Here is a 19,696-nt window from a genome sequence, read left to right on the forward strand (position 1 = left end):
CTGGGTCACTGCTGGAAGGTGGCACCTAGTAGGGACAGCTCTTGAGGCAGTGAGGCAGGTTCACCATAATTTGAGCTGTGAATGGCTGGCTCCTGGTCTGGGATGGACAGCTGGATTCATCTGCGGGAGGCTGCAGCATTGCTGTCCAGGAGGGCTTCTCCCGGAAGGCTCTGCACCAAAGGACTTCTCCCAGGCTGTCCTTGAGGAGCAGCTGCGTGATGAGCACTGAGCTGGGGCAGCAGGACGGGGTGGGCGCTATGTGTGGGACCTAAAGTCCTCAGGCAGGAGCTGACAGTGCCACCTGGCAAACAAGCCCCTGGCTGTGTACCACTGCGGGGCGCCAGGCACCAGGCACCCTGGGACCTGGCGACCTGATGTCTGCAGAGGATGGGGAGCAGCCAAGGCCAGAACTCTGTGGTGACTGATTTTCAAACACAATTGGAAGCAGTAAACCCATGAATTTCACACTTTCATGTCCAGATACAAAGTGGGCAACAGAGTTGGATGGCATCAAAACTCTGGGAAGTTTTTAAACACAGACTTGCAATTGATTTAAGGACTGAAAGAGAATACATCTCTTCCTCATGATGAGTGAAAATCCTACCCACATGAGTCAGTGAATGAAAAAAAAAAAAAAAAAAAGGAACATGTGGCCAGGCTGCTCTTGCTTGCTTCCTCAGTTTACCTAAGTAGAAAGCTAAGAGGCAGACGGAGTGGTTGACAGACTAAGAGCATGCTGTCAGGGTTACAGCAATCTGCCTGGGGAGAGGAGAGACTGACTCTGCACAGGTGGGGTCGGGGTTGGGGGGGGGTGGTAGGGGGATGGGGGATGGGGTGGGGCTGAAGCTCTTAGCCGAAGGCAGTGTTCAACAATGGGGATTCCTTGAACGTTATTCCTTGTTGGGGAATGTCCATCCGTGTCCACACGCCAGGGCTGCATGACTTTTGTCTTATTCCTGCAGCACCTAGTAAGTAACTAGAAAGTTCTCTAGTTAGCAATAGTGTGTGGGTTGGCTAGAAAGATGGCTAGTGATTAAAAACACAGACCGCTCTTCCAGAGGACCTCAGCTGGGCTCCCAACATCCACAACTGCCTATAACTCAGGCTTTCAGGAAGATCTGTAGTCTCCAAGAGCACCTGCACTTACTATACATACATGCATGCATGCATGCAGGCGTGCACGCACACACACACACACACACACACAAACACACACACACAAACACTATAAAAATAACCCAAATAATATTAAAGCTGGGTGTGGTGGTGCACACCTTTAATCCTGGCACTCTGGGAGGCAAGGCAGAGGCAGGCATATTTCTGTGAGTGCAAGGCCGGCTTGGTCTACAAAGGGAGTACAGAATAGCAAGGGTTACAAAGAAACCTTGTCTTGAAAAACCAAAATCACCATCATCGTCTTTAAAAAGAATAGTACAGATACAATAGAAAAGGCAGGATGAGGATTTTGCCTTCCAGGCTCAGTCTTCTCCCAAGTGCTGTCCAGACCCAACAGGAATTCTAAGGTACTGCCCTAACCCTAGCCTGAACCCCTGAAGATCAAGTCTTTCCCTCTAACTTATAAGAAGGGCCAGGGTGCCAGCACAGACTCTAAAGTGTGTAAGAGGTACTTGTGACACTGAGGGAACCTGGAGGGCAATATGTGTCTCTCTGCCAGTGATTGGGGTAATGGCTCCTTTTGGTAGAGAGCAACCAGCTTCATAAGTTCCTGAGGAATTCTGGCTTTTGTTCAACCATCAGAACTTGGGGAAATAGAGTTTCCTTTGGACCTGACAGGTTCCACTGGGTCCCTCCCTTCCTCTGGTTGAAGAGAACATAGAGGAATTGCTTGTTCTCACTACCACATAAAAACTTCAGAGAACAGTAGGTCTTCAGAGAATGTACACAAGTTCAGAGCGTTCTGTTGGTTCTCACAGGGCAGAAGAAAAAATAGACCCTGAAGCCTTTTTGAGAAGGTAGCATTTCTTTCTTTCTTTCTTTTTTTTTTTTTTTTTTTTTTTTTCATTTTTTCGGACCTGGGGACCGAACCCAGGGCCTTGTGTTTGCTAGGCAAGCGCTCTACCACTGAGCTAAATCCCCAACCCCGTAGCATTTCTTTCTTAATGACCACATTTACCTGGGACCAAGCAGAACTGCTCAGCTGAGGAGAGTGGGGCTTAGAAAAGATGATTTGAAAGGGGGTTCAAGGTAGCTTAGGAACAGTATCTCACCCCAACAGCACCTCAGGCCCGGGGTTTTCTCAAGGTCTTTTTTTTTTTTTTTTTTTTTTTTTTTAAGAAATACTTTGCTTTTAAGAATTTAATGAGCATTGGTGTTTCACCTGCATGTGTGAGGTTGTCAGAACCTCTGGTGCTGAAGTTACCGGCTGTTGGGAGTTGCCGTGTGGGTGCTGGGAACTGAACCCATTGGAAGTGCAGTCAGTGCTCCTAACCACTGAACAATCCCTCCAGCCTTTCTCAAGGTCTTTATGAGTTTGGCTTCTTGTGCTAGAGCGATAGACTCAAGGGAACAAGGTCTGTTCTCTCAGTGGATAGCCACGAGAGACTCGGAGTCCTGGCTCTTGACTAGAGTCTTTAGGGTCATTGACATCCAGAATCTTCCACTTGATGCTGGACAGGCTGAGAACTCTAGAATTGAAGCCAGCCTGTGTCAGGTAGTGGTGAGGAACTCACTCAACATGGCTGCTGTGGTACTCTCACCCCCACCCCAAGTTGTTCTGTGGTCCAAAGGCTCACTCTGTCCTCTCCTCTGAGATGACATGATGACACAAGTTCTGGAGAGCACCCAAGACAGCTGGTCACCAAAGTGGGGTGGGAGGAATGGGGTGATGGCCTGCCTGGTGGTCAGGCCACTAGCCACCAGCCACTGCTGCTCCAGAAAGGCTCAGACCCAAAGAATTCCCAGCCTGTCCCCATGTGAATATCCCGTTAAATATCTATTTGTTATCTGTAAAACATGGCTGCTGTTACAGCTCAGTCGGTTGAGTACTTTCCTAGCATGTGTGAAACTCTGGGTTCAATCTTCAGCACTACATAAAACCAGGCATGGTGGTTGTATTAGTCTAGAGTTACAGAATCTTGAAATGTCTCTATATATTGACAGGAATTTATTGGAATGACTTATGGTCTGCAGTCCAACTAGCCCAACAATGGTCAGCGGTGAATGGGAAGTTCAAGAATCTAGTAGTTGCTCAGTCCCATGAGGCTGAGTGCCTCAGCTGGTCTTCTGTATAAGAAGTATTTCCAACAGAGGTGCTAGGAGATAAGTGCCACCAGGTAATGAAGAAGGAACCCTTTCTTTTTCAATCACCCTTATGTAGGCCTCCAGCAGAAGGTATTGCCCAGATTAAAGGTGTGCACCAGCACTCCTGCACCTAAGCTGTTCTTTCCTTGGAGCTTGCTCTGTCCCAGACTGGTCTTGAACTCAGAGACCTTCTTGCCTCTGTCTCCTGGGACTAAAGGTGTGGATCACCTTGGCTGGGCCTAAGCTTTTCATGGCCACTATACCTCAATAACCAAAAGCATGTGTCATCCCAAGTCAAGATCTGGATCAGAAGCCTGCGTCTTCCAACCTAAAGATCCAGATTAGAGATGTACCTATTTCTGGATTGTAGTTCATTCCAAATGTAGTCCAGTTGACAACCAGAAATAGCCATCACAGTGATGAATGCCTATAACCCTAATATGAGGGAGGTAAAGGCAGAAAGATCAGATATTCAAGTTATCCATGTCAACATAGTAAGTCTGAAGCCAGCTTGAGCTTCCCTCTCCACACACACACCCAATTTTATTTCATTTGTTTTGTTTTGTTTTGTTTTGTTTTATTGGTTAAACAGTTGTCCCTCTACTGGTGTGGGGCAAGTGGACTGCGCCACCAGACAAAAGAACTGGTAAGGTTGAGTGAGCGGCTAACCCTGTGAACTCAGAATTGAGTAAGGTAGGTAGGCGTGGGACCAGCTCTCTGCCAAACTACCTTCTCTGGACCATGTAACCACAATAACCGCTGAGAGGGCCATGACACTCAGTCACGTAGAGGAAATGCCTGAAGTCCATCCCCATGCTCATAGGGCATCACTAGCATTTCAGAATGAGCCAATGGGAAATGTCTACCCCTGGATCCTACCCTCTTCTGTAACTTTACTTTTTTAAGGCTTATTTTTAATGATGGTTCTTAAACATTTTGACCTCCCTTTCAGTCCACCATCCACCAGAGGTAGTGGAAAAGAAAGGATATGGGGTGTGTTTGGGGGTGGGTGGACCTGTTTAGAAAGGGTTCTTTGGAGCAACTCCCATCGCCTATCTGCAATGTCTGGAAATTGATAGTTCTGTTCACAGGTCAATAGTGGCAGCTCGATCTACTTGCAAACATTTTACCAATATACAGCAGTCCAGTTTGGTAGAGTGGGGACAGCAAATGAGAATCAGCAGCAGTGGCACTTCCCAGCAGAGACAGCCTCAGCACAAGACAGCTAGAGAGTCCATGGAGGAACACCAGAAAAAGTTCTTGGCTGTGCCTCTCTAGCAAAGTGAAGATCAGCAAAGACTCAAGACCAACAAGCCTTGCACAGCGAGCTCTGTAAGCAAGCCAAGCTTAGCCTCCATCACTGTCCATTGAGTCCTTTGTATACTGTCTCCAAACATCACGTGTCCTCCACAGGTCTTGGGTCAGCACGTGAGTCTGTCTCAGCTGACATCACTCTGCCAATCAGCCCCGATCCGCAGAAGTGGCAAGAAGCCATGCACACCACCAGACGTTTTTTGGTGCATGTCTCTCTATGGAGTCCTGACAAATGCAGCTCAACTTGTCAGTGTAAGGCGGGCCAATTCATGCATGTCTTTAGCAAAGAATCCTTCATCACGTGTGCTTTCACATGCTTTCTTTAGCAGAACATTCTTTCTCCTGTGTCTGCTTCAGTGAAGTGTTCCTTCATGAGTTTGTCCCAGCAAAAAACCATCCAACACAACTGACTTCCTAAAGAACTTTTGAGTTTCCACTTCACTACTCAAAGTCTATAAAGTCTTTATCTACGTGGAATAAAGTGCACAAATTATTTTACTGAAAGTCATCTGAGAGTGGCTGTTTTACTGAGTTGTAATACTTTGGGGAAGAGTTTTCTCTCCGGAAACATTGATCAATAGACCTTAGGTCCCCAACCCTCCCCAGCAGGCTGAGCTCACACCCCTGCTGTTCCTACCATCCCTGCTGCTGCCATCCACTGCTGCCACTGCCTCTGCCACTGGCATTGGCACTGCCACGGTAGCAGGTGAGACTTGGGATCCCAGCTACATGCCCCTGTTTGGGCTTCCCTTCTGAGAACTGTAACACTTTGGCCATTTCCGGCTGGAACAGAGTCCTACAGAACATCTGGTTCCTTGAAGGACAATACCTGGTGACAAGTATTGGTAATGGGTATACTTCCAGTGACTGATAATAGAGGGAATTAGAATCTAAATGTTGCTTTGACTTCAGCGACGCTGTGAATATGGGTATCACATATATTTGTCTATATTTGCAAACCAGGATTATGCGCTATATGGACTTGAGTTGGGCAGGAGTAGGGGGCTCAGATCCAGTTCAAGGTCCCTCAATGTATAAGCCACAGTGGTTTTTGTTTGTTTGTTTGTTTGTTTTTGTTTTTGTTTTTTAGATTTTGAGACAGGTTTTCTCTGTGTAGCCCAGGCTGTCCTGGAAGTTGCTCTGTAGACCAGGCTGGCCTCGAACTCACAGAGATCTGCCTGCCTCTTCCTCCTGAGTGCCCACCATGCTTGGCAGAGGGAGGTTCGTTTTAAGAAGTGATAGGCAATGAAGATAAAGAGTTGGCTCAGCAGTTCAGAGCACTTTTTGCTCTTGCAGAGGACCCAGGTTTAGTTCTCAGCATCCATACGGTGGCTTGCAACTCCAAATAAATCATGGCGCATTCAAAGCCTGGCATTTGGGCTGCAAATATAACTCAGTAGTGGTGCATAGTCTATCATGCATGAGATTCAAATCCCAATACTTTAAATAATTAATAAAGGAATAAAGAAATTTAAAACTGATAAAGCAAACCTCAGAGTGTTTGTCTGATGGAACTTGCTGCAGTTCATTGATATTTCTGTTCTGGTGAGGATATACTTAGATGTCTCTGCTGTCTGGAAAGAGAAACTGCGAGACAAGAGGTGAACACTCTGAAGGGGTTGCCACCTCTGCCACCTCTGTCAGTGCACACTTTCCCCCAAGCCTGAACATCCTTAACTTCACCATGGGTGACTCAGTGGCCCCAAAGATTGACACAGAGGGCTGCAATCCAGAGCCAGGCTCTGAGGGCCTGGTTGGCATGGATATGTTCTCGGTGCTTCCTTACAACCCGTAGAACATGTGACATGGAGTTGGGGGCTCAGGCTAATGAGGCTCATCCTTCAGGGCCTGGATCTGAACCTGCTCACCAAACCATAACCAGGCTCAACCTCCAAAGAGATGAGAAAGCTTCACGGGTCCATGTACTACTGCGCCTGTCAAGAGGGACTCATTGGAGTGAGATTGAAGGTTTCTTCTGCACACCCCAGATCCTGGTTCAATTCTTTGTGAAAGAGAAACCATCACAATACACACACACACACACACACACACACACACACACACACACACACACACACAAACTACAGGACTGGTTCAAAGAAGAGAGAACATGAGTCGAGTGGGTCCCATGGAAATCAGGCATGGTGCTGCACACCTGAGAGGGCCAGAGGTTTCAGATCAAGCTCAGCTACAGGTTTGAGTTCAAGGCCAGCTTGTCCGAGAGAGAGAGAGAGAGAGAGAGAGAGAGAGACATACCTGGAATCCCAGCAATTCAGGAGGTAGAGGCAGGAGGATCAGTAATTCAAGGCCAGTCTGAACTATGAGTAGAACCATCTCAAAAAACTTTTTAAATGTCAAACTCGTAGAGGTAGAGCAGGATGGTGGCGAGCAGACGCTTGAGCGATAATTATGACTGTGTATGTCCACTGAGCAGATACTTGAATGATGACGGTTACGACTGTGTATGTCCTTACATGAGAGAGGGTTGAGCAGATGCCTGGGGGATAATCATGACTGTGCATCCAAACTCGAGGGCTATGACGACTGCAGCAGTTGCTTTATGATGGGCGTCGGCCGAGTGCTCCACGTGGGACAGGGGTCTTGTGGACCACCTTACCTGTCTTAACCATCAACCTCTCAGCAGCTCCAGGAAGTAGTCAGCAGACCAGACAATTACCGTTCACCTGACTGGTTAAGCCCAGGCAATACACATAAAAGGCTTATTGTGGTCTTAGCGGAAATGCTAGGGGAGCACGTTTGTGACCTGGACATAGAGAAGGTGTGCCAGCACTGTGGAGGACACCAAGCATTCTCCACCCACACAAACTGCTTTTCTACCATAAGGCTGCTGAGGTGGTTCTGGGTAAAGGCCTTTGCAGCTAGCTTGAGTTGGCTTTGAGCCCCACCTCCACTCTACCTACCCCTCCCCCACAGCCACCCTCGACTCCACACAGTGGACAACTGACTTCCACAAGTTGTCGTCTGTCCTCCACACACTTGTACCCACCGCATACATATACGCAAGATAAAGTGCAATACAGTTTCTTTAGAAATAAAATAAACCCTGCTGATAATATAAGGTGAACCACTTGGAGGGGAAAAACAACCCAGTGAGAAAGAGACGTGGGTTGTAAACGAGCGACCCTCATAAGAAAGGGCACAACTAATATGTACCTGGAAGACTAAAAGCCCAACGGACAGACAACAGAGTTCAAACAAAATCATTTTGTGCAAAGAATAAGAATGGTCATGACCTGTTGGGAAAGGACAGAAAGACAGGCTCTTTTGTGTACTCTGGAGCCGCACTTAAACATTACCTTTACGCTCTTTTCTTTTGTGTTATGTGTATAGGTGCTTTGCCGGAATGTATACCTGTGCACCACATGTGTACAGTCCATAGAGGTCAGAAGACGGCATCAGATCCCCTGGAACTGGAGCTACAGACCGTCATGAGCCTTTATGTGGGTGCTGAGAATTGAACCTGGTCCTTTAAAAGATCAGCCAGTGTTCTTAACCACTGAGCCATCTCACTAATCCTTTAAATATTATCCTCTTTAAACCAATTACTGATTACGGTGTGTGTGCATACACAAGCATGCCGTAATGCATTGGTGGAGGTCTGACGACAACTCTGTGGAACTGATCCTACCTTTCTGTAGGCTCCAGGGATCTGACTTAGGCTGTCAGACTTGTGTGCTGAGCTTCTTTACCCACTGAGCCATCTAAGAGGTTCCTGGAGGCACAGTCAACACCCTCCATGTTTTAAATGCACTGATCAGGAATTTTAGTCTTTTGTGTCTACCCTGGAAGGGCACTCCTAGAAGGAGATTTGTTATAACTCATCTTAAAAACAGTGACAAATGTCATAATTAAATGACCATCGAAAGAGAGTCTAAGCCAGTAGCAAATAAGCATGTCCCTTGACACACTGAATGCTAAGAGTGTGACTGTGGAGCGGGGACGCTGAGGACGATCTGAATGGCTTGTTTCCATTTGTGTGATGCAAGCAGAGACAATGCACATAAATGCATAATTGCCAATGCACGTCTCCCCAGCGCTTTACAATATGTCAGTTTTACCAAGGACTTTGCTTTGTAAATTGTAACTGGTGTAATCCTGCATGCTAGGAGGTAAGGGAGTGATGGCCTTACATTAACCTGATGGTCATAGCCACCTCTGGGGCAGGGCCAAGCTGGGGAGTGATGGGAGAAGAGGAATTTATCTGTGACTGTTTCATTTGTTTCCAGAAAATCTGGTTGGAGCCTCCATGCTTGCTTCTGATGCCCTTCGTGGGCCCATTTTCCTGTCGTCCCTTTCACACACACATGTGATAATGGTTAATGGACTACTTCCCCAAACCCATGTGCTGAAGTCATAGCCCCAGTATATCTGAGTGTGATTGTAGTTAGAAACAAATCTTTTAAAGAAATGATTAAGTTGTAATGAGTCCCTTAGAATAGGCTCTAATCCAAGGTGACTGGAGTCCTCAGAAGAAATGTGGACAGGAGACGCTAGGAGTGTGAGCATAGACAGGTGTCTACATGAGGAAGCAGTAGGACTGTCCCTGGAAGCCAAGGGGAGAAATTCCCGACTGAAACAAATCCCTGAGAACGGAAAGCTTTTCCACTGAGATCAGGAACAGGATGCCCACGTCTATTCAGCAAAAAACTAGAGTCTCTGCCAAAGTAGACAAGAAAAGGAAACAGTGCAGACTTACATTGAAAGGAAGAAGTGATATTATCTTTGGGAATGAGAAGATCACAAATAAATAGAAACTCCAATGACCACACATGAACATACAAACACACATGCACACAGACACACATAAGCACACACACATATAAACACACACACATACACACAAACATACAAACACATGTGCACACAGACACACACACAAACACACACACATATAAACACACACATACACATAAACATACAAACACACATGCACACAGACACAGACACACACACACACACACACACACACACACACACACACACACACACACACACACACACACTTTACTAGATTACAGGAATTTGACAAATAGAAAGACACCAAGTATTTTACTCCACTATACTGACGAGGAATAATTCTGGAAAGGAAATTTTGGGGAAAGTTCTGGTGACAATATCACTAGCATAGAAAATACCTAGGAATTAATTTAAGGAATTGTAAGACATACTCGGTGAAGACTACAAAACCCAGCGTGAGGGAATCCAAGCTGTAGCAACAAACCCGTGTGTGCAGACTGAGTCTTACCATCATCCTGATGTCAGTTCTACTCCAAATGGTCCTCACACTCAGCGCGGTTCCTAGCCAAACACCAACAACAGGTTTCATCTGTAGAAAAACTCTTCTCAAAAGTTAGTACGAGACACCAGGGGATCTCCAATAGTTACAGATAACTCCCAACCCAACTGCAAAAGAAAGAAAGTATCTCACTAAAAATGAATCAAAGATTTAAGTTTGACACCCCAGACTGCAAACTCTTAGAAGAAAGCATAGGACAAAACGTCCGTGTCATCGGATGGGGGAGGGTGGGTCTTTTGGGTATGGCAGCTTGAAGAAAATGGAAGTGCTTTGTGAGTATCACAGTATCAACGGAGTAAGAAGCCAACCTACGTAATGGGGAAATCATGCAAAGTTCACATCTACTAAGAGATTGCTCTCCAGAGGACGCAGAGGCCACTTGGAACCCACAACACCGACAAACAACCTGGTTAAAAGAGGCAAGGATGTAGCTGGTGGCATAGTGCCTGCCTAGTGGACCTAAAACCCTGGCCCCAATCCAAACACCACATAAAGTCAGATGCAGCGGAAGACGCTGTGACCCTTGCGTTTGGGAGGTGAAGGCGAGAGCTCTAGAGTTTAAATTCCATCTTCAGCTTCATGATGAGTTTGAGGCCAGCCTGAGCCTGGCTGTATGAGATCCTATCTCAGTAAAACAAAGAAAGCAGGGAGGGAGGGGGGAAGGAATGGGGAGGAAAGAAGGGGGATAGGGAGTGAGTGAGAGAGGGAATGCTACAGGCAGCAGGCTGCCTTCTCCAACACTCTGGTCAAACTTCACTCCCCACAGGAAGTATTAAGGGTTGGAACTTTAAGAGATGACTAAGGCCTTCAGGAACGGACTAATGCATTCTTGCAATTAGATTAATGAACCAGTAGGTTATCTAGGAGTGAACCCACTATAAGAAGCCAGTTTGGTGAGGTTGCTTGCGGTGTAATGTCCTGTGCCAGCCAACTCAGGAATGCCAGCCAGAAGGCCACTGACCTTGGATTAAAACTATGAGCCCAAATAAACCTCTTTTCTTTATAATATATCCACGTATAGTACCACGTTATCGGCAAAAAACAAAGCAGGACGCAAACTGCCCAGTTTATCCTGTGGTTCAAGCAAGCAAGCCAAATGACACCATAAGAAAGCTAATTTCTGCCCTTATAAATACTTTCATGAAAATCTTCAGGCAAAACACTTAAAAGTTGAAGCTTGCAAGTCAGGTGGTGGCAGCACACGCCTTTAATCCCAGTTCTCAGGAGGCAGGGAATCTCAGAGTCCTGAGTTCAAGGCCAGACTGGTCTACAGAGTTCCAGGACAGCTAAGGCTGCACAGAGAAACTGTGTCTCAAAATACCATTAAAAAAATAAAGTGTGTGTGTGTGGGGGGGGGCTAAAGAGATGGCTCAGCGGTTAAGAGCACTGACTGCTCTTCCAGAGGTCCTGAGTTCAATTTCCAGCGACCACATGGTGGCTCACAACCATCTGTGATGGGATCTGATGCCCTCTTCTGGAGTGTCTGAAAACAGCTACAGTGTACTTACAATAACTAACTAACTAACTAACTAACTAACTAACTAACTAACTAACTAAATCTTTTTTAAAAAAGGAACACTACAGCATACACACACACACACACACACACGCACACACGCACGCACGCACGCACGCACACACACACACACATATACATATATATGTTCCAGTGCACTCCAGGAACACTAGAGCACAGCACCTGCTCCATCTCCATCAGCAGTGGATAAGTGTTCCTCTTTCCCACATCATCCCCAGAATTTGCTGTTGTTTGTTTACTGGATAATTGCGATTCTGACAGGTGAGAGACAGACTCTCAAGTCAGTTTTCATTTATGTTCCCTGATGGCAGAAGATGTCCAACCCTTTCCCCAACCATTTATCAGGTATTTAGATTGAGATTCTTTTGAGATTTTTCTAGTTTAATAGCCCAGTTTTAGATCAGAAGAGTTTTTTCTGTGTGTGATGTTTGCATTTTTTAAAATATATTCTAAAGATTAATTCCTAACTTATGTTTCATTGGCAAGGATCTTCTCCCGTTCTGTAGGCTGTTGGTCCTTTGCTGACTATTTCCTTTGCTGTAAAGAAAACACGGAAAAGACTGGCAATCGTTGTGCTAAGTGAAATAAGCCAGACTGGGAAAGAGAAATACTTAATACTACATGCTTTCTCTTATATGCACACTTTAGGCTGTGTGTGTGTGTATGTGTGTGTGTGTGCGTGTGGTGTGTGTGTGTGTGTGTGTGTGTGTGTGTGTGTGTGTGTGGTGGATACAGGTCATGAAACTAGAAAAGGGACTGTGAGAGAGGAAGAAGAGATATTATGGAAGTGGAGGAAAAGAGTGGAGTTGGTAAACATAAAAATCAAGGGGAGAGCATCCTTGAGGGAAGAGCAGCAACAAAAGGATATCATGGTGGCAAGAGATGCTTAAGGGCAGAGTAAGCCTGAGACCAGCCTGGGTACACGGCGAACTTTAGATCCATGGGGAACTGTGTGTTTGGTAAGGATCCTACATTGAGTTTGGCTCATGTATAAGCAACATGAGTTATCCTCATCAGTTAACGGTGCTATATTTCACAGTATTATGAACAGAAATGTGTTCATAATGTGTTTATAGTACTGAAGCCAACATAGTCATATGTGGACATGTGTGCAGGGACAGAATTCTGAGTGCTCTGGGTCAGACACCACAAGGCAGCACTCTGCTTTCTTGATGTCACTCTCAAACTTAAATAAGGTTTCATGTGGACATGAGATTTTGTTTGTGTCAAGTTGACAAGGGGTGGGTTGTAATGGCTATTCCTGGTTGTCGACTTGACTATATCTGGAATAAACCACAATCCAGAATTGGAAGGCTCACTTGTGATCCTGATCTTGAGGCTGGGAGATACAAGTTTCTGACCTGGATCTTGCCATGGAGATCTTGAGGCATAGTGGCTATGAATCCCAGGAGACTAAGGCAAGGAGATCTCTGAGTTAAAGGTCATCTGGGACAAAGCAAGTCCCAGACCCAGGCTTGGTGGTACACACCTTTAATCTGGGCCACACCTTCTGCTGGAGACCTACATAAAGACATCGGAAGAACGAAGACTCTCACTGCCTGCCTGCCTTGTGGGACTGAGCAATTGCTAGATCCTTGGACTTCCATTCACAGCCGCTGCTGACCATTGTTGGAGAGTTGGACATCAACCAATTCTCTTACTATATAGAGACTACCCATAGGTTCTGTGACTCTAGAGAACCCTGATTGATATAAGGGGCTTTCCAAAAACTTTCTGGGATTTTGACATCAGATTGACATCAGATTGGGACTACAGGGGTGCCCTGCCTTGTGGGCTGAGTGGCTGCTGGTTGTCACCCTCTCTGTGAGAAATAGCTATTTTAGAACTACTCAGACTGTTGAGGCAACAATTTCAAGGGCTGAGTAACCATTGGGCTCTCAGCATCTCTGGTGTGATTGGCTATTGTTGCTATTTAAAGCTAGCTTAATAAATTCTGAAATATGCACACATGCATACACACACCCCTCCTTGTTTCTGTTCCTCTAAGAACCCTGACTAAAACGATAAGATATATTAAATAAATAGTGTCTAAACAGAGATGAATTTAAATTTATATATTTATCAGATGACAAAAGTGTGACCGTAGGTTCAAAGGAACCAAACCCTATACTCATCCTAAGAGCAGTACTTCAGTAGTCAGTCACTTCATAAGACACAACTCTGTGACAGGAACAAAATATTTATTACCTGCCTTCTATTATCTATCTATCTGTCAACTATCTATCAATCATCTATCACCTAGCAATCATCTATATCTATTATCTATTCATCTATTTATCTAAATCAAACATCTCCAAATAGAAAATATGTAATAAATGTGAAGTTACACTTCATTTTTAAAAGATCTAAAAATGGTCTTTAGAGCTGGAAATCTGTCCAGTAAAGTGCTTGCCTTGGAAGCATGAGGATCTGAACTCGATCCCCAGAATCTACATTTAACAATACATAAGCTAACAGAACGGCGTGCGTGTGAAATCCTGGTGCTGGGAGGCAGACAGAGGCAGACCCCTTGGGCTCGCTGACCAACCAACTTTGCCTATTTGTCATCTTTCAAGTCAGCGACAGATCCTGTCTCAAAGGAAGCACAAGTGTAACTTGAGGAATAATACCTGGGGCTGTCCCCTGGTTTCCACGCACATGGGCACATTATGAGCACATGTGCACACCAAATATACATGTGCATTGGTACATACATGGACAAATACATGTGCACACACATATGTATACACACAGGTCAATAATGGCATGAAAAATTATCTAACATTATCAGCCACTGAGAACTACATGTTAAAATCTCAGTAGGACACCACATATGAAAAAGGATAGCACTAGAAAATACTGACAACACCAAGTGTTGGTGAGGACATGGAGGAGTTGGGAACATTTCTAGTGGGAACTGTTTTTAATGGTTTCCTATGAATCTAAAGATTCACTGGCCTGTGACCCAATCATTCAACAGTTAGGCACTTATCCAAGAATAAAGAAAATACCCTCCTTCAGAAAAGAGATTTTTACACCATTGTTAACAGCTTCTTTGGAGTAGTCACAATGATCTAACTCCTATCCACTGAGGAATGAACAGATCGTCTAAGACATACGAATACAGTGGAATACTGGGGAACATAGCAGAGAGGAAAGAACTGGTGTTGGAGAGACAACTCAGCGGCTGTTCTTCCAGAGGACCTGGATTTGATTCCAAGCACCCAGACGGTGGCTTGCAATGGTCTGTAATTCAAGTCTCAGGGGAACCAATGTTCTCTTCTGACCTCTACAGGCACCGGGCACACATATCGTGCACAGGCAAGCATGGAGGCAGAATACCATACACATACAATAAAAACAGAAAAAGGTGAACTGTGGAAATCTTCAAATGTGTCATCCCATGCAGCAGGATGAGAGATTTTCTTGCATAATGTCAAGGGTCTCCCCTAAAATGGAGAGTACTTAGGGGCAGTAGACCCTTTATGTTGTGGTAAATAATAAAAAAATGGCGGAAGTTTTTAATCCCATTCTAGTGCCAGCACCTGTAGGGCCACATGGCACTGTGGGGTGTCTTTACTTCAGTGGCTCCATGCTGCCCCCAAGTACTCTCAGACCCAGGCGGTCCGCAAGCCGTTCCAGCGTGACACCTTGCCGCCATGCTGGTCTCTAGGGTCAGCTCTGGCACCTGTGTGGCCCTATGGAACTAACCGTAATTTATCTCTGGTTAGCATCTCTCCCGGCGGTTCTATACTAGCCACGAACTCTCAGGTTCCAGCTACCCAGTAAAATCAGGGCTCTAGAAGTCCAGCTTGAGCTGGCCTATCACGGCTCCCTGCCATGGACTCTGCCCACACTCCCAATACCCGGTGAAGTCAGGACTCAATAAGCTGTAATTTTATCAATCAGATTTATGTGTTAAATTCTCAATCCAATACACCCACACAATAAACTCATAACCGATTGATAAAGATATAATCCGCCCACCTAGACAAGATAAATTGACCTATAGAAAACCGTCCTTTAAGAAATATTCATAACAACCTGTATCTTTGTAGAGATAAATGACAATGGATCGTTTATGTCTGCCTCCGAGTTGTTTCTCCTCCTTTCTACCTCTCCCTTTCCTTCTAAAACTTTGTTCCTGCCTCCCTTTCTTCTTGTCCAATGACAGGTCTCGTTTTATCTTGTGTCTGTCTTCACCTGCATAACGACATCAACCTACACCTTTAAACCATCAAGGGGACCAAAATAGCTAAGCCTGCCTAAGGGCCCAGACTGGGAAGTGGACACAGCGTCCTTTAGTCTACGTGATTAGTTTCCGGTGTGAATTGTTCTGGGACAAATCTCTGGTGTGGCAGGGGTGTTTGCTAGGTGAGATTCAGGCCTAGTAGACCTGATTCTTCATCTACACACTGAAGACAGCAGTATACATAGTGGGGTTATCACCGGTGACACCAGACATGTCTGGTAACATCCTTAACTCCCACCTTATGGATAACGTTGTGAGGATCTCCCAATAACACACGAGGAGACCACATCCAGCTAAGGTCAAGAAGTGTCTGAACCGACCAATGGCTAGCTATCTCTGCTCACCCAGAACTCCTCTCCCCACACCATGTAGTCAAGAGAGGACAGAATCCTTTCCGCCTTATTACAGAAAACGCTGGGTCAGAGTGAGAGAGACAACTCCCTTACCCACTGAGAGCCGGCCTGCTTAGCCTGTACGCACTGTGACCCAGAGCATTCTGCTCAACCCAGAGGAGTTGGGTAAAGGGCAGGGCAGGTCGTATCTCAGCATCAGGCCAAGGCTAGCATGGCTGAGCATGCTGTCTCAGGGCGCATTCCTGTCATTATTTGTCCCTGGTGGGGCACCGGCTGAGACTAGAGGCCCCAACCCTAATTTTAGATGTGAGAAGTCTGTGAAAATATGCTGCCTGTCCACTTGTAGCCTCCCCACACACCAGTTCTTCCCTGTTCTGTGCAGGGGAGTGAGTCACAGGAATGGCCCATGAGCCAATTCGTTTCCTCCTATGTCCACCACAACCAGTCCTTGGACCTACCTGGTAAATTTCTGAGTCCTTTCAGGCCTATTCAGCTTTACCGAGAGCAGCAAGCTACTATCCTGGGTGACCAGAGAGTTTTGGTAGGAGCAGTTTCTTTTCCAGAGGGCTGCACTGGTTTTGTGAGGTGGAGCTGTGGTAAATGCTGCTATTTCTGGGGCAGGAGACCATAGTTATAATCCAAATTTATGGCAGGATATCAAGAACATGGCTAACAAGGCATATAATTGGTCGCATGTCCAGCTAGAAACTTCTGGAATACCCCAGACTTTTCCCTTCATATTTTTGATCAAATATACAGAGAGCATCCTTGATCTCAGGTCTTAACAGAATCAAGTGCTCAACTCCTCCTGATACCCCACGGGGCAGAATTAATATTCCAACTCTGTAGTCAGGGAATTGAGCTGAGAGGAAGGACACATTCTTGGGCCAGCTCAGGAACTCATGCCCTTGGCCACACCCTTCCACTGGTTGCCTTAATCTAGCTGTATCTACCTCTTGGTAGAGGCCTGCTGGGCATCCCTACCCTATCCCAGTTGGGAGCCTACAGGATCTGCTTCTCATTAGAGCCAAGCTTTAATTTTTCCTGACAGAATTCAGGCCCTTAGAAGCTCCTACAAGTTCTGCTCTCCAAGACCAAGAGAGGAATGGAGTCTCCCTCACCTGAGATTTACCCACTAGTGGGGCTGGGTTCCTGTTTACTCTGCATTCCTCACGAGTCTCTTAGAGTCTTTGGTATTAGTGAAGTCTATCATAAGTGTGATACATCTGGGGCCCCAGCTTCCAGAAAGTTGGGGATCCTCTTGTGATGGGACACACTACGCATGACAGACCACTGTCTTAGAGAGGCCCTCTTGTGGTGTGACCACAGACAAATCATTTTATCACCCCATACCCGAGATTTCTTACCTCAATGATGTGGATCCTGACCATCCCCCAAAGCCACATGTTGAAGGTTTGGTCACCACCTTCTTGTGTTTGGGGAGATAGTGGATGCTTGTGGAGGTAGAGCCATGTGGAAAGAAGCATTGAGGCTGTGCCCAGAAGGCATTGAGGCTGTGCCCATGCTGAGGCTATTCTGCCATGTGCTCTGGTCATCATGTGCTGTGTCACCACATCCCCAGAGAAACAGGGCAAAAGACCATTGTGCACTGAAGTCTTGGACATGGTGAGCCAAGATAAACCTTTTCCCACATGCAGTTAATTGTCTTGGGTATTTTGTTACAGTAACAGAAATGAGGTAGGAAAACATGGCTGCCAGAGATCAAGTGAAAGGTTTCCAGTATCCCGGCATCCCCCACGCAGGAGTAGGTCTTTTTGTTTGGCATCTGTGTACAAATCAGAACTCTCTGGATACTCCAGTGAGCCTGGGTTTGGGAATGTACCCAGTTACCTCCCTAAGACAGAGGAGAGAGAGGTCCCAGTTGGGAGCTCTGGTGTCCCCCTCCTGCACCCGACTCTTATCCACTATCACTGCATGTGGTGAACATGGAACAAAGGCCACTGCACATGGTAGGCCCAGAACAAAGGCCACCAGATTGCACACTTTAAATCTGTTTTTTCAAATTGTGTTATTTGAAATGTTCTGGGCCGATGCCCACGTGTGCAGGGACACTTAGCCAGGCCAGAGGCGCTTTGTCTCTTTGAAAGGCCTTCATTGTGACCCCACAGTGGCCCTAATTGATTCTGTGAACAATAGGTCCTTATATAGCCCCAAAGGCATGCTTGCTCCAGCCCACGGCTGGCAGTGCGAACCCTTTACTGTCTCTTTAAGGCCCATGTAGGGAGGCCTTCAATGCCCCATGGGGACTGCTGTGCTGATGCTGATTCCTGAGGGATGCCCACACAGATGCCTTTACAAGGCTCAGATCCTATGAAGTGGTCTCTGACAGACTTGTCTGATTGGACTTACTGTGTGCAGAACGAGATGTCAGAGGTTGGCTCCCAAGCGAAAAGGGCTATATGTGATGAAGCCCTTTCTATATTACCCTCCTTTCATGGGGGAAGATCACTGGAAAGAGAAACAATGGCAGAGAAGTTACAGGCAGGAGCTCCTATATCCTGGATGGATTTGGCACATATTGCCTTTTGCTGTGGGCCCAGCCTTGGTGTCCACCCTCCTCTGTATTGGCCATTTCTATTCACCAGCCCCATGCAGTCATCTCTGGGACCACCAAAGGCAAGAAGGAAGGGACAACATTAACTCACCCCCTCATTGTCAGGTCCAAGTCATGCCACAGGGTTCCATACAACTGCCCCAAATACCCAACTGTATCCCAGAAGCCCCTGTTAATTTGAAATATGGCCACCATAGGAACTCTGCTCTGCTATTGCTTGAGAGGCTGGATGACAGACTGCATGAAGGTAAGCCAGCTGGAACTGCCTAGAGCCAGACCCTGCTCACCCATGCAGTCATATTTATGGGTCCCTTTGGCACCTGTCAAGCACTAAGTGTTCTTGTGAGCTCACGTGGGACCCACATTTGATGGGTACCCAGTGGGCACTCTGGCTCCATGTGTTTCGCCAGCTGGCTGCTTCTTAATCCTCCAATGGGGGTCACAAGAAGAGATTTTGCTTGTTCTTTGTGATAAGAGTGTCTTTAAAATTTACTTGTATCGGGGCTGGGGATTTAGCTCAGTGGTAGAGCGCTTACCTAGGAAGCGCAAGGCCCTGGGTTCGGTCCCCAGCTCCGAAAAAAAGAACCAAAAAAAAAAATTTACTTGTATCTATTTGAGTGCATGTGTGTGCGCGCACATGTGTGTGTATGTGTGTCTCCAGGCACACACAGGTGGGAAAATGGTTCTCTCCTTCCACCTTGCTGATGCAGAGTTTCTTGCTGTATCTGTTGCTGCACTGTGCTACAGTCTTGCTGGCTCTGAAGCTCCTCCTCCTCCTCCTCCTCCTCCTCCTCCTCCTCCTCCTCCTCCTCCTCCGTCTTTCCATAGGTGTGCTGAGGTTACAGATGTGGCCACTGCTTTGGCCTTTTTACAACTCCACCTCCCTGGCCTTGCTTTTTTTTTTTTTTTTTTTTTTTTAAGATAGGGCCTTGTGATGGCTTGTATATGCTCAACCCAGGGAGTGGCACTATTAGAAGGTATGGTCATGTTGGAGTAGGTGTATCATTGTAGGTGTGGGCTTTAAGACTCTCATCCTACCTGCCTTGAAGCCACTATTCTGCTAACAGCCTTCAGATGAAGGTGTAGA

At 46.2% G+C, this 19,696-nt stretch overlaps 1 long non-coding RNA gene across 3 annotated transcripts; it reads left to right on the forward strand.

Annotated features, from left to right (window-relative positions):
- Nucleotides 1–2,300: 2,300 nt before the first annotated feature.
- On the forward strand, nt 2,301–5,079 carry LOC108350459 (uncharacterized). 3 transcript variants are annotated; one of them, XR_010065368.1, is made up of 3 exons: nt 2,301–3,954; nt 4,341–4,593; nt 4,675–5,079. It is a non-coding gene; the product is annotated as an uncharacterized LOC108350459 (long non-coding RNA). The 3 variants fall into 3 exon arrangements; XR_005502427.2 differs by having other exon boundaries at nt 2,301–3,293; nt 3,854–4,593; XR_010065367.1 differs by having other exon boundaries at nt 2,301–4,593.
- Nucleotides 5,080–19,696: the final 14,617 nt, after the last annotated feature.

Source organism: Rattus norvegicus, chromosome 3 (genome assembly GCF_036323735.1).
Source record: "Rattus norvegicus strain BN/NHsdMcwi chromosome 3, GRCr8, whole genome shotgun sequence".
In the NCBI taxonomy this organism is placed as follows: Eukaryota; Metazoa; Chordata; class Mammalia; order Rodentia; family Muridae; genus Rattus; species Rattus norvegicus.